A 12,604-nucleotide genomic window follows, 5' to 3' on the forward strand; every position below is an offset into this window, starting at 1 on the left:
AGATTTTCAACAAATGGTTAAATATATATTTTACAATTATGTGAAAACAATATAACTCAGTAGCCGTGATCGTCTAGTGGTTAGGACCCTACGTTGTGGCCGTAGTAACCCAGGTTCGAATCCTGGTCACGGCAATGTGTCATACATTGTCACGGTGAGTTAATTTTTGCTTTTTTTTTATTTTGGTATGTTTAAAACTAATTATGTGATTGGTAATGAGTTATTAAGAAGAACTTTTTACAAATACTAATTTAATCTTGCAGCTTTCAAGCGATAATTATAACTAGTACCCTAACCTTACATTATAACATTAAATTTAAAAAAAATTAATAACACCGAATGAACTCTTATTGAAGATACTGCCCTTTATTCAAAAGACAAGAACGGAGATATTGACGACGAAAAATTTGTTGACAAAATGAATTTATAGGTTTTTAGCCAAAGCCTAACTGAACAAAATAAGTGTTCAATTCAAATAAACAATTTTTTAAAAAACCGAATGCTAATTTATATTCCGGATTGCCAAAATTTGCACAATATTTTTTTGAATTTTGGCTTATAAGGTTAACGTGGATAATTTTTTAATTACACAAAAAAGAAATTTACCAGCGTTGAAATAAGCAGTAATCAAAATATTAATAATTTGTGTTTTATTTTATAGATAAAAAAATCTAATTTCTAACTATTAAAACAATTTGTTACAATCTGTATAGTAAGATTTTGTTTTGTTAAGCATATTTAAAAAGATGATTAAACTCAATTTTAAGTCTGAAAATAAATAAAGAGGTGATTTATGACATTTTCAAAAATTTTTTATTACACTGACTATGTTTAAAAAACGTATTATCTTGTCGTGGTTCTGGGTTCTAAAATACAGGGCTTTTAAACGTCTTGTCTTGGTAGCCAAATTTTAGAGATTGTAACCGCAGAATAAAATAGAAAAATTGTTGTAAGTGAAACCAGAGAAATAATAACCAGTCCCAAATGTATAGTTTTTCTGTAGAGAAACTTATTGGTTGAGTCCACTGGTAATAATTTTATATTTTCATTATGAAATTGATTTATTGAAATTTGGTGGACGTTAATCATATATCAAATTCGTGATTTTACAATCAAATTTTAAATGATATCAATTATTCACTTTGTAACCAAGTTTTTAACGGTTTATTTCAGTTTAACGTTGGTCAGGCATCGCCGTTTTGAATAGGAAAGACTTGTGGGAAAACGTAGGTCAACAAAGGTAAAGATGGATTGTTGGGAAAGTACAAACGTGTGTTGCAACACTTTCAAGGTTTTAGTTTAAATAAGGTGTGCCATATTGTGCGTTAATAAATATGTAACGTCCTCGCTCATATAGGTACTACGATTTTATTAATTGATGTTTATTGGGAAAATGAATGCGTATATTACGTAGTCTTTGGCCATGATCAATCATCGAATGCGTAATGATGTGTGTGTAAAAAATGAACGATAGATTTTTTGGTTGCTAAATTATATTACTCGTATACACAGGGCTCGTATGAAAAGTTAATAATTTATATAAAAATGAGATCTCGTACTTTACGAGGTATATCCACAAAGTTTCGTTTACTGGGATAGAAAAAGATTGGTACAGATACAAATATACAGAGTGTTTATATATTCGACCTACAAAATTTCAAATCAAAATAAAAAATTTGTCATAAATCAAGAACTGTTGACCGCTTACTTCAATACACTTATTACACCGTTTTGTCATTGAAAAACGTGTCTTTGAGAATAAATCTGGATGGGATTGAATGATTTCTACCGCAGCTTGAATTCTATCTATTAGATCTTGTTCAGAATCCATGATTGTTTCGTACACTAAGGACTTCATATAGCCCCATATAAAAAATCCATAGGATTTAAGACAGGTGATCTTGGAGGCCAACAATTGGGTCCACCCCGACCAATCCATTTTTCTTTAAGACGTCTGTTCAAGTAAACAGTACATTCTTCAATAATTTAATTTGTGCTATTATTATTTCTATGTCCAATGCCAATTTTGTTATTATTGTAATACATTTTTGGTTGAAATTGAGATATGAATAATTTTTATTTGTTTTGTACTACTTACGCTTAATCATTATTCGAAATTAAATGAATAATTAATTAATTTGTAAATTACTTACGTGCTTGCAGACTTTTGTTTAGATGCAAATTTCTACATTACAACACCGTTCATTTTAGCTCCGTAAAAGGTTAGGTATTAGTTTCTCAACTAAAAATAATCTGGTAATTTAAAACAAAATTAAAAAAAGAATTTGCTCCAGTGGCGTAAAAAATAGGGGGTTAAAACTAACCCTAACAGCGCGCTACTGGTTAAATTTTTCCAAAGTTTGTTTATGTCAAAATATTATTTTATTAAAAAGTATATTGGTCACCAGATTCGAAAAAAAATTTAAAGGCGTTCGTGATTTATGACAAATTTTTGATTTTAATTTAAAATATACCGTAAGGATTGGTATTCCTATATCAAAATGATTCATTTATTGAGATCTCTCTGTGGTAGAGGGTTCTCGGTCGAATATAGAAACACCCTGTATATATAATATATATTATAATATAAGCTTTTGAAATTTAGTAGGCACTTCTTATAGAGTGGCACAAGTTTTTGTGTGCCTTATTCATACAAGTCATTTCCACGCTTTCTTGTCTTATTTTTGTCTTTATATATGTGAGATATCTTGTCTTATGGACGAGCTTCTATCAATGAAATTATGAAGTCGATATCCATTTCGTAACACACTACAGAATTAACTTGTAGTAATTGAACAATTGAATAAATACTAAGAGTTGCAGTATACACTACTGTGCGATAAGCAGCCGTGACGGAATTTCGAACCGTGTCGACTTGCACGGTCGCGACTCGGCACGATTACGGCAACGTGTGAAAAAGTCGCTAAGAGTGAGATCCGGGCTGTACGAAGGATCATCAAACACATTCCAGTCAAATTCCTATAAATGAGCAAAGTTTTCGAAATTTCCATTTCTGAGTAACACTTTTATGATTTTATGATCGTGAGAATTGCTGATATTCCTTAGCACGAGAACTAATTGTAAATCTAGTTTTGCTTAAGCTTCTTTTTAATTGCGTAAACCAGTTTATCAGTGACCAAAGATTGGCATCCGCATCATTCTTCATTGTGTACATGTATTGAAAAATAATCGATAAAATCTCGGCCTTTTAGTGATAGTGGAAAGAATTGAGTATAAAGATGTCGTTAAATATTTGTTTTTGAAATGCAATACGTCTACGCAAATGAAACGAGCTAGATACTATGTACTATCATTTATGCCCGTAAAATTTTGGACAGCTGAATTGGGCGACCGTGGGATTAGACTTAGAGAGATAGAAGAGGCTATAGGCATATCAAAAGAACATATTTTTCATAGATTGAATAATTATCAATGTGTAAGTTATCGGCGAGGGGAGTGCCACGTTTGCTCATTTTGATCCACAACCTCATTCGATTGAGCTTATTGACACAGCTTAAGCAAAATAGTATATCAGATTTCAGGCTTTGATTCAAACAGTAGATGAAACCTGGATCCAATACTACACTTCTAAAACAATGTAGACCGTGGATGATTGCAAAGAGCGAATTTGTTCCGAAAAAGACAAAGTCAGTTTCATAGGCCGGAAATGTGATGGTGAACGCTTTTTAGGATAGTCATTATATTGTGTACGACTGTAATGGGGAAAAAATGCAAAAAGCGACCGTAGATAAAGAAGGAAGTGGTTTTCCAACAGGACAGCCACGCACCTTCTCACGGTAATCGCCTTGGCTAAAATCTACGAATTATACTTCGAATTTATTTACCACTCACCGTATCCACTAGCGACTTCTCCTGTTTCCTCACTTGCAGGGAAGAGCATCGATGGAAAAAGTATCTTGTTTCATTGATAGCTCTCTCTTATCCTACTTATTAACTAAAGAGATGAAACCTACGGGGAATTGACGCGAACGTTATAACCGAAGTTTGATTTTCTGTATCCGCCATAACATTTTTATATTTGATTATTACTAATTGATTAGTTAATTAGTGGATTTTTTAATTGATTCATATATTGTCATCAGGAGGAAGTAAGCATGCAAAATAAGATTAACGAGAAGTTAGTGTAAGTAATAAGAGCAATACATGAAATCCTTTCTCTTTAATAAAATTAATCTTTAAGTTTGAGCCAGAAACCAAGATTCGAAAGAATAAAATATCATTCATCAAGTGATTTAAGTGATCCCTCGTATTGCTGTGATTGTGATAGTAATATAGCCCGCCATACTTGAATATTCTTTATGCATTTCGAGCATCTTTTGTTAATTAACATCTGCGTTAGTCAAACTCTTTCGTTTGAACCTTAATATTTATAAATATGTATTGCTCATTATAAGTTAATTTTTCAATTCATTTATTCTTATAATTACTATAATAACTACATTATTAACAAATACTCTTATTATGTTTTTATAATCCTAAATAATCAAATTAGTTTTATAATAAATATGTTTCATTCCTATTAATTTAGTAACCAATAGTTGTTTAGTTGACCTTTAGCAGCTGCTAATTTCTTTTAACAATACAAGCGCTAAGAAGTGTTTGTCAAATATACTGATTATAGGCTGTTAAATATAAAAAAACTCATTGAAAACAAAAATTGAATCGCTAAAGGATTGTTACCGAATTGAACAAAGTTGACAATCAATGCTTACAATGGTTAGAATGTTTTGGGGATGATGCAGATACCTTTTGGAGAGCCACATTCATGGAAAGAAAGTATATAGTATAAAAAACTTCCGTTACAAAGTTTAATATTGCGGTAATCATTTTTCTTCATTAAAGTGGTAGTTCTTTGAATTCTTAAGAATTCATTCTCAAAAACTTGAACTACTCTGTAAGGTCTTTATCTATCAATTTTTTAAAAAGAGTATTGTATACATCAAGATTTCCTCGCATCTTAATCCAATTGCGAGCCCACATAGTCCATATCTTCATCTTCACTCAATTCTTTCTCAGCATTTCTTGAAATTTGTCTCAATGCGCTGCGATTTAAAGGAACAGAAAACGTTTTTAAAAACGACAATAACAACTGCATCAACTGAACATATCACTTGTACTAAAGTTGACAAGCGCTAAAATTAGCACCAATACTACGAGTCAGTCAAGTGTAGATTGGAATGTTGGCACTAATGTGCTTATATTGCTTATGTCGAATATTTTCTGCTAGTAAACTAACTATGTCTGCACGATCTTTTAATTTACGAACTAAAGGCATTTACGGCAAAGACAAAATCAATGGTTACTTCCAAGACACCGATCAGATGTAAGCTTGTGGTGGATAACAATACACCAGGAAATGAAATTTAAATATCTGGGAATCGAAATATCTGGACACGGGGACGTGGAGACGGAAGTAAGAAACCAAGCTACAAGAGCCTCAAGAACAGCAGCATACCTAAATGACACAATCTGGCGAAATAAATACATTCGAACTGAAGCAAAAGCCCGCATATACAAGACCGCAATCAGACCTTTATTATCCTATGCAGCAGAGACCCGACCTGAGACCTCTAAAACGAAACGGATATTGGAGACTACAGAAATGAAAATAGATCGAAGAATAGCGGGAAGTACACTAATGGATAGAGAAAGAAGTGAAAACATAAGACGAACATGCGGGATAGATAACATCAAAAACAAAATATCAAGGGACAAATCCCCAGCAGGACAAAGAAGCCTTGGAAGACCTAGGAAAAGATGGAGTGACAACCTCCCAGGTGACTGAGCAGAGGCAATGATGTGAAGAAAAACAGGAAGTGATGCCTATACACAGCAGGAAGAAGAAGAACTAAAGGCACACACTTTTCTTTTCTCCAAATACCTCCCCTCACACAAAAAACTGGATATAACGTAGCTGGCCGCTTCGCCACCGTCCATGTTTCGTTCTGTTTGTTTAACCGGATTTTCTTAACATTTGGAGACGTCTGTGATATTCAGGGCGACTTAAGAGAATTAGAATCGATAAATAATATCAATGAAGATTAATGAATAACTAATTTATATCCACCTACAAGATCAGATCTTCCGAAAACATAAAAAACGTTCCTAGTAACTTTTCCTATTTATCTTATTTTAATGGTATCAATCAAAATAATTAGCGTGCCAATTGAAATCGTGTTTAGTTCCAAATAAATTCTCTATTTCTATACACCTTTCACCACGTAACAATATTTGTAGGTGGCTTATATTTATTTTCATTGATTTGTTTTTTTTTTTATAAAACTGTTACGTCAATTAATCGTTCAACGTTTTGTAGATAATGACTTTACACTCGTGATTTGTAATTAAGGCTTCTATAAAAACTGTAGTCGCATTCCATTTGAGGAGATAATTTCAACGATAACAAATGATTTAATTCTAGCTGTTGTCCAGTAGTGACTTTTACCCATTAATGACCTTGTTGAGTCATTGATGTATCATACAGTAAATAGGTTTTTTAGAATATCGATTAAAAGTTACTTAAGTTGCCTGATATTATTTTAAGATTTGATGATTTTCTTGTGAAGAAGAATTTATTTTAAAAATCAAAGAAAAAATTTTAATACAGAGAATGTAGAGTTTTTTTAGGTCATTTGGGGTTGATCAATGAAACAAAAAAATTGGAATTATTAGAATTTAACGTTTAATTCAACCTTCTTAGGCTGTGACAATCGCTTATCGACGTAAACAGCTCATTTGATGGCGTGTTTACTATTTAGTGACGTCACTTATAGCTGATTGGTAGACTGATGATGTTCCTGATCACGTGACAAAATGTTTAAATTAAATGGATTTCTTCTATTGAAATTATTATGCTTTCAATAGATAATGAAAAAAAATAATGTTTGCTTAAGGAATTAAGAATATAATCACTAAAATGCATTTTATACAAAAATGTCTACACTTTTAATATGATTTTTATTAGTTCCGTGTGTATCTATCTATGTAACGGAAACTTGATTTTTCCTTTTCAAAACGTGGGATGAATTGACATTTTGTCAAAGGCAGATGATGATATGATAATTTAATGCATTCGTACTATTATCCTTGACAATTTCATCGGGATACTAGGTATTATAGTTATATTATAATAATAATAATGCTTTTGAAATAGTCTTATTAATTTTTTATCGTTTTATTACGTTAAAAACCAATAAGTTTCTGTACATGTTTCAATTTTGACCATTTTCATTTAATACTTCAGTCAAAGTAATGAATTTCTTTTCTTTTAATTAATTTTATGGTGGATTTCGACAAAAATCTTCAATTTAAGTTGGTAAACTAGTTATATGTTCATAAAATGGCAAAATAAATGCAATATCAGGATTTTATGTTAATAGATTTCGATATTAACTTATCATTAGCATTTAGCAAATATTACAAATCTAGTTCAATATCATTGAAGAACATTTTTAAGCTTTAATTATAAATATTTATGCGTAATTTGAACTAAAACCTAGTATCTCAAGTCGACACAAATTAATGACATATTAGACATCATCACTATTCGTATGTTAAGTAACGAAACTTAATTAATTGGAAATAAAAATTAATTCAAATGTTGCTTTATTCTTTGGCGACATTTACATATCAGATCAAAAATATTTAGAGCAAATATTGATATCGCTTACGTAGAGGCAGGCCATCGGTTAATTTACAAATTGTATGGACATTTTAAAGCAATCGACTGAGTGCAATCGACCCGTATATAATCAATAGTCGATGGAATCTCGATCAGTCCTCATTTCTTATAAGTAAAAAAAATTATCAATCGAAAAGCTCTGGCCAGTACTCTCCACAAAACATAACCAAGATCATCTGCATCTAAAGTTCAGCGATACAAATTTAGTTCTTCCACTTACGAATCGTGGCACTAGTGTAATAAAAATGTCATTACTGTCAATGTCAATATGAGGTCAAAATGAGTTTTTCACCTCATATAGTAAATAGAGTGCGTTGGCAAAAATCTTCATGCACGCGTCAGTGACATGTGTCAACAATCTTTACACAAAGTTTCCTACTGCTTGGATCATTATTATTACAGTAGAGCTCGAATGACTACTCAGTCCAGTTGTTTTAGAAATTGAGATTCGCAGAAATTGTAATACAAACCGGCATTTTTAAAACAAGTGTCCTTCATGACAAAAATTAGTGCGAATTCTCAACGCAGAGCAAAACCATCAGAAAAGTGATGACTACAATATTTTTTGTATCCTTCTGTTGAATTTAAAATATAAAATACAACCGTGATATTACTTTGACTTAATAAGACAGTTGCGTCTAAAAATTATCGAAAAAAGGCAGTCCACACTACTCCGCTTTCCAAGGTTACTGTACACGAATGACTATTTTTTGTTCGCAAAATTGAAAACCGAGTTAAGTAAAAAATGTAATAACGATGATACAATTAAACTGATGGTTTATGAACATTTTGACTCTGAAGCTTTATTATGACGTTTTGAAAAGTGTGGGTAAATAAAGGGACAATATAGTGAGAAATTCTTACAGTTTTCTTCATTTATAACCTTTCTTTCTATGTGTGGATAAGAATTCAAGGACAGCACTACGTATAGGTGTATAATATTAATATAAATAAAACAAATTTGCATGAAATTTTTGAGGAAATAATATTTATTTTGTTAGATTAGGATGTTGTACAGTTTGGAATCGTGAATTGTAAATCGTTTTGTTGCCCACTTGGTACAATTGTGGTTTATTTGTATTAACCAAAAAATTGTGACCTTGAAACTCCGAAATAATTATCATAAATTCGCATGTACCTCTTTTGTTACTTTTGTAATATTTATTAGCGACAGATTACGAATCTGTTTTACCACGTCCTCCTTTTTGGCAACAGCTTCTCATTGTTTCATAAAATTTATGCAAATTGTCCCATGAAATATGAGAAGAATTTGAAATGTCATCAATCAGATTTCAAATCCGACGCTTTTATTATACTCATATTTTGTAATATTGCCCAACTAATAATTTTCTGTTTTATAAAAGGTGTAAGAACATCTGTTGAGCACAGTCATAATTATAAAGCTAAAATGATGAGAAATAACCGGTTGAGTAAATTACTAAATGCGTTATGTCAAAGAATACAGAACTCATAGAAGCTTTAAAGTACAAATTAAGCGTACCCTGAAATGTATAGTATTCTTACCTGAAGGACTAAAAAAAGTATCAAAGAGTTTCACCCGCAAAGCTAATATCAAATATCAGGACGAGTTCAGAGCAAAAACAGCCTGAATATTTCAAAGAAGCCGCCCTATTATTTTTATTAGATAAAATATTTCGTTTGATTTCAAATGTAATCATTCGGGTAAGTTCAGTTTGCGATTTATATATTTAATTTTTTATTAACTATTTAAATTCATCCAGAGCTATGGGATTTTGGCAACCATTTGAGGAAGAAGAATTGCAAAAAAAGTGTAACTGGCCAAAATTATCTAAAGCTGCACAACTTATATTTATTGGTAAACGAGAAAAAGACTCAACCAACGTGTTTCTGACCGAAACAGCTCACCAATTCATGCAGAAAATGAACAAAGCTCATGAGGACAAAGCTGCTGTTTTTCTCGATATTGGACAGGCTTTTGACAGAGTGTAGCACCAAAAACTGCTATACAAAGTTAAAAAATCTCTTCTGCCAAACTACTATCTAATCTTATCTAACTAACAGAACCTTTTAATCGAAAGTTAACGAAGAAAATTCCGTTCTATGCAGCAGGGGTACCGTAGGCGTACTTGGCTCACTACTTTACATACTGTACACATCAGATATGCCAGAGAAAATGGATGATTAAAGTAGATGGAAGTAGATCAACACAAAACATTCATGCTATGTAAGGCAAAATAATACAGAAATATCACAAACACATAGTGCTAAATCCAGCTAATCAAAAAACTTAATTGAAAACATGCCATCAGGAAAAAATGGATTGACATAAAAGCAAGAGAGCTACACCAGGTCAAGTCCCACTAGGAAACAAAGCCCGCATCTACGGGTATCCAAATGTATCCAAAAATCCCAATCAAAAATACTCCGTCACCTAGTAGATGATCCTTGATATGTATCAAATCACACCATTCACGTGGACCTAGGAGTGCCCACAATACAAGAAGGTATTCAAGAGAGGATTATCAAACATAATAAAACCATATACACTCACCCAAATCCACTACTAGAGGAATTTTTAAGACCAAGAAACAAAGACTGAAAAAAATTATCTAATAGACCTAGTATGAGATATTAGAGGCTACATCTCAGTAATATATTAGAGATGCGATTAAATATTCTGATTGTTGATATGAGAATAATAATTATTATTGATACGCGAGTTCTGAAGGGCCTTGTTTTTCCGATGAATACGTTGGTAGGCCTTCTTATTATTTACTAGAGATTTACATGATATATTGTAGAAAAGAAATTATACATATGAAATTAGTACGTAATAATGTTAAATGAATGCCCGCGAGGTGGATTTAAGGCAATGAAGTGATAATCTAAAGTTGCTTTATTGCATCTTATTATGACCAAAACGAGTTATTTGTGTATATCCTGATCCTACGTCTTCTTCATCTATTATTTTTATTGGTGTCTTCGCATTCCGATTTCGTCTAAACAGCAACAAACGTTTTTTCCCAATTAATTAGATTAATCAAATCGCTGGGTATATAGAGCACGTTTTGTTTTTATTTTGTATATTAAACGACAGTGATCATGACATAATCTATTGATACAATCTACAAACATCCGTATTGAAATTATAAAAAGTAATAAATCAGTAATAGAACCTTGATAGTAATTTATTGTGAATAAATGTAGTTAGTAAGCATTACTATGATTTTGTTGACATACCACTAGGTGTTTGTTAAATAGATTCATTTAAATTATTAGTAAATTATCGAGTCAAAATTTGAAAAATTATATAGAGCTACAAACGTCAAAAAAGTCCGAATGTCATCCCCTAAAATATCCTAGACTTTGACACCGGATGAACTGAATAAATGTTTTAAATAAACACTAGATTCCTCATTTTTTATGACCAACGTAAGTTAATAATCGCAAATAATGGCCGACTTAAAACTTAAGTGAATACAAAGTATAAAATTAAACTTTGCTGTTATATCCGCGCGTGCCTAACCTCTAGGAGCAGCGTAGTTCGGCTGGAGTCGTTCGACTTGCGTTCGCTGTAATGCCGGGTTGGACGATTGATTCGGTTTAGGAAAAGGCCTTTCTTGAATTCGTATAAGTAAGAAATAGGAATGTTGGTTTTTTCTGAAACGTGCTGCCAGGTATATTGGAGAGGATTAGGTTATTTGAATGCTATTAGGAAATAAAGAAGGTTACAGAAGGTAATTTGGCGCTGCCAAAAGAAGGCAATATGGAATTTTCCGGGTCAACCGTCGGCCAGTCGGTTGGCGAAGAAACATTCTTCTATTATGGTAGTTGTTCGGGGAAACTTTCAAACGATGAGGAATGTGGTTAATGAAAATGTACCTGTATGAAATAGAAAAAAAAACAAATAAATTAAAAACAACAAAAGTGGCGATTTTACAAAACTTTATTTAGTGTAGTTACCAGTGATATTTATTGATTTTTCCGACTTATTAAACAATGTTATTCTGCTATTATTGACACTAAATTGGCGTTATTGAGCTCACCTTGATAAGGCTGAATTTAAGTGACTCTTGTCAAAAGACCGAATCGGAAAAGGGAAACTATATACTCCGCTGTAGTTGGGAGTATTGCTGAAATATTTGCTTGAGCTGTACAGGACTAGACAGGACCATAATAAGGGTGCTCTACCATCAACAGTACCACAATATTAGATTTTGACTGTTTGTGATTCCCGTACTCTAAAATACCTTCACGATAAACTATCACGGCTACAGAAATTTTAGATCTCTCTCGAAGATGTCGAAGCTGTAGGTTTGTGCTTAAAAAACAATGACATATTTTTAACCATCTCCGAAATATGTTTAATGTTTCAAGTGGCCTTGACTCCAGATGGAGTCTTGACGATGTTCATAACCTTCATACCAAAAAGTCTAAGCAATCTTTATTCCAATTGATTAGGGAAAATAAACAACATATTTGTTTTATATGGACAAATATGATGGGTCTGCTCAAACCAAGGTTCACGTTTCACCAAGTGTTATCAAAAGAAATAGCTGATCTGAGAGAAAATGTTAAAAAAATGACTTTTATGCTGGAAAAGTCTGCTACCAAGAATAAGAAAAATATTAACAATAGACCTCAATATTGGATTAAAACGTTTTTGTACGAGTAATTTCTTTAGTCAATGTTGAATATAAACACGGAACTTTTCCCAGTATTTAAAGGGATTTGTGATTATCAAAGTTGAAACATATGTTATGTAAGTGGAACTAAGAAATTCAATTTTGCAAAACCATTATATTTTTCATGCTACTATAATAATAATTGTTTAAATATACTTTCTAAAACAATCAATTTTTTAAAGCACCATATTTGGAAACGGAGTATGTAACATGAATCAATAGAATTCTTATCTAT

The 12,604-nt window shown here is 31.9% G+C and overlaps 1 non-coding gene across 1 annotated transcript; it reads left to right on the forward strand.

Moving 5' to 3' along the window:
• The first annotated feature begins 62 nt into the window (after positions 1-62).
• Positions 63-134, forward strand: Trnah-gug (transfer RNA histidin (anticodon GUG)). The gene has a single exon. It is a non-coding gene; the product is annotated as a tRNA-His (tRNA).
• Positions 135-12,604: the final 12,470 nt, after the last annotated feature.

The sequence above is a fragment of the Diorhabda carinulata genome, chromosome 9 (genome assembly GCF_026250575.1).
Source record: "Diorhabda carinulata isolate Delta chromosome 9, icDioCari1.1, whole genome shotgun sequence".
Taxonomy (NCBI): domain Eukaryota; kingdom Metazoa; phylum Arthropoda; class Insecta; order Coleoptera; family Chrysomelidae; genus Diorhabda; species Diorhabda carinulata.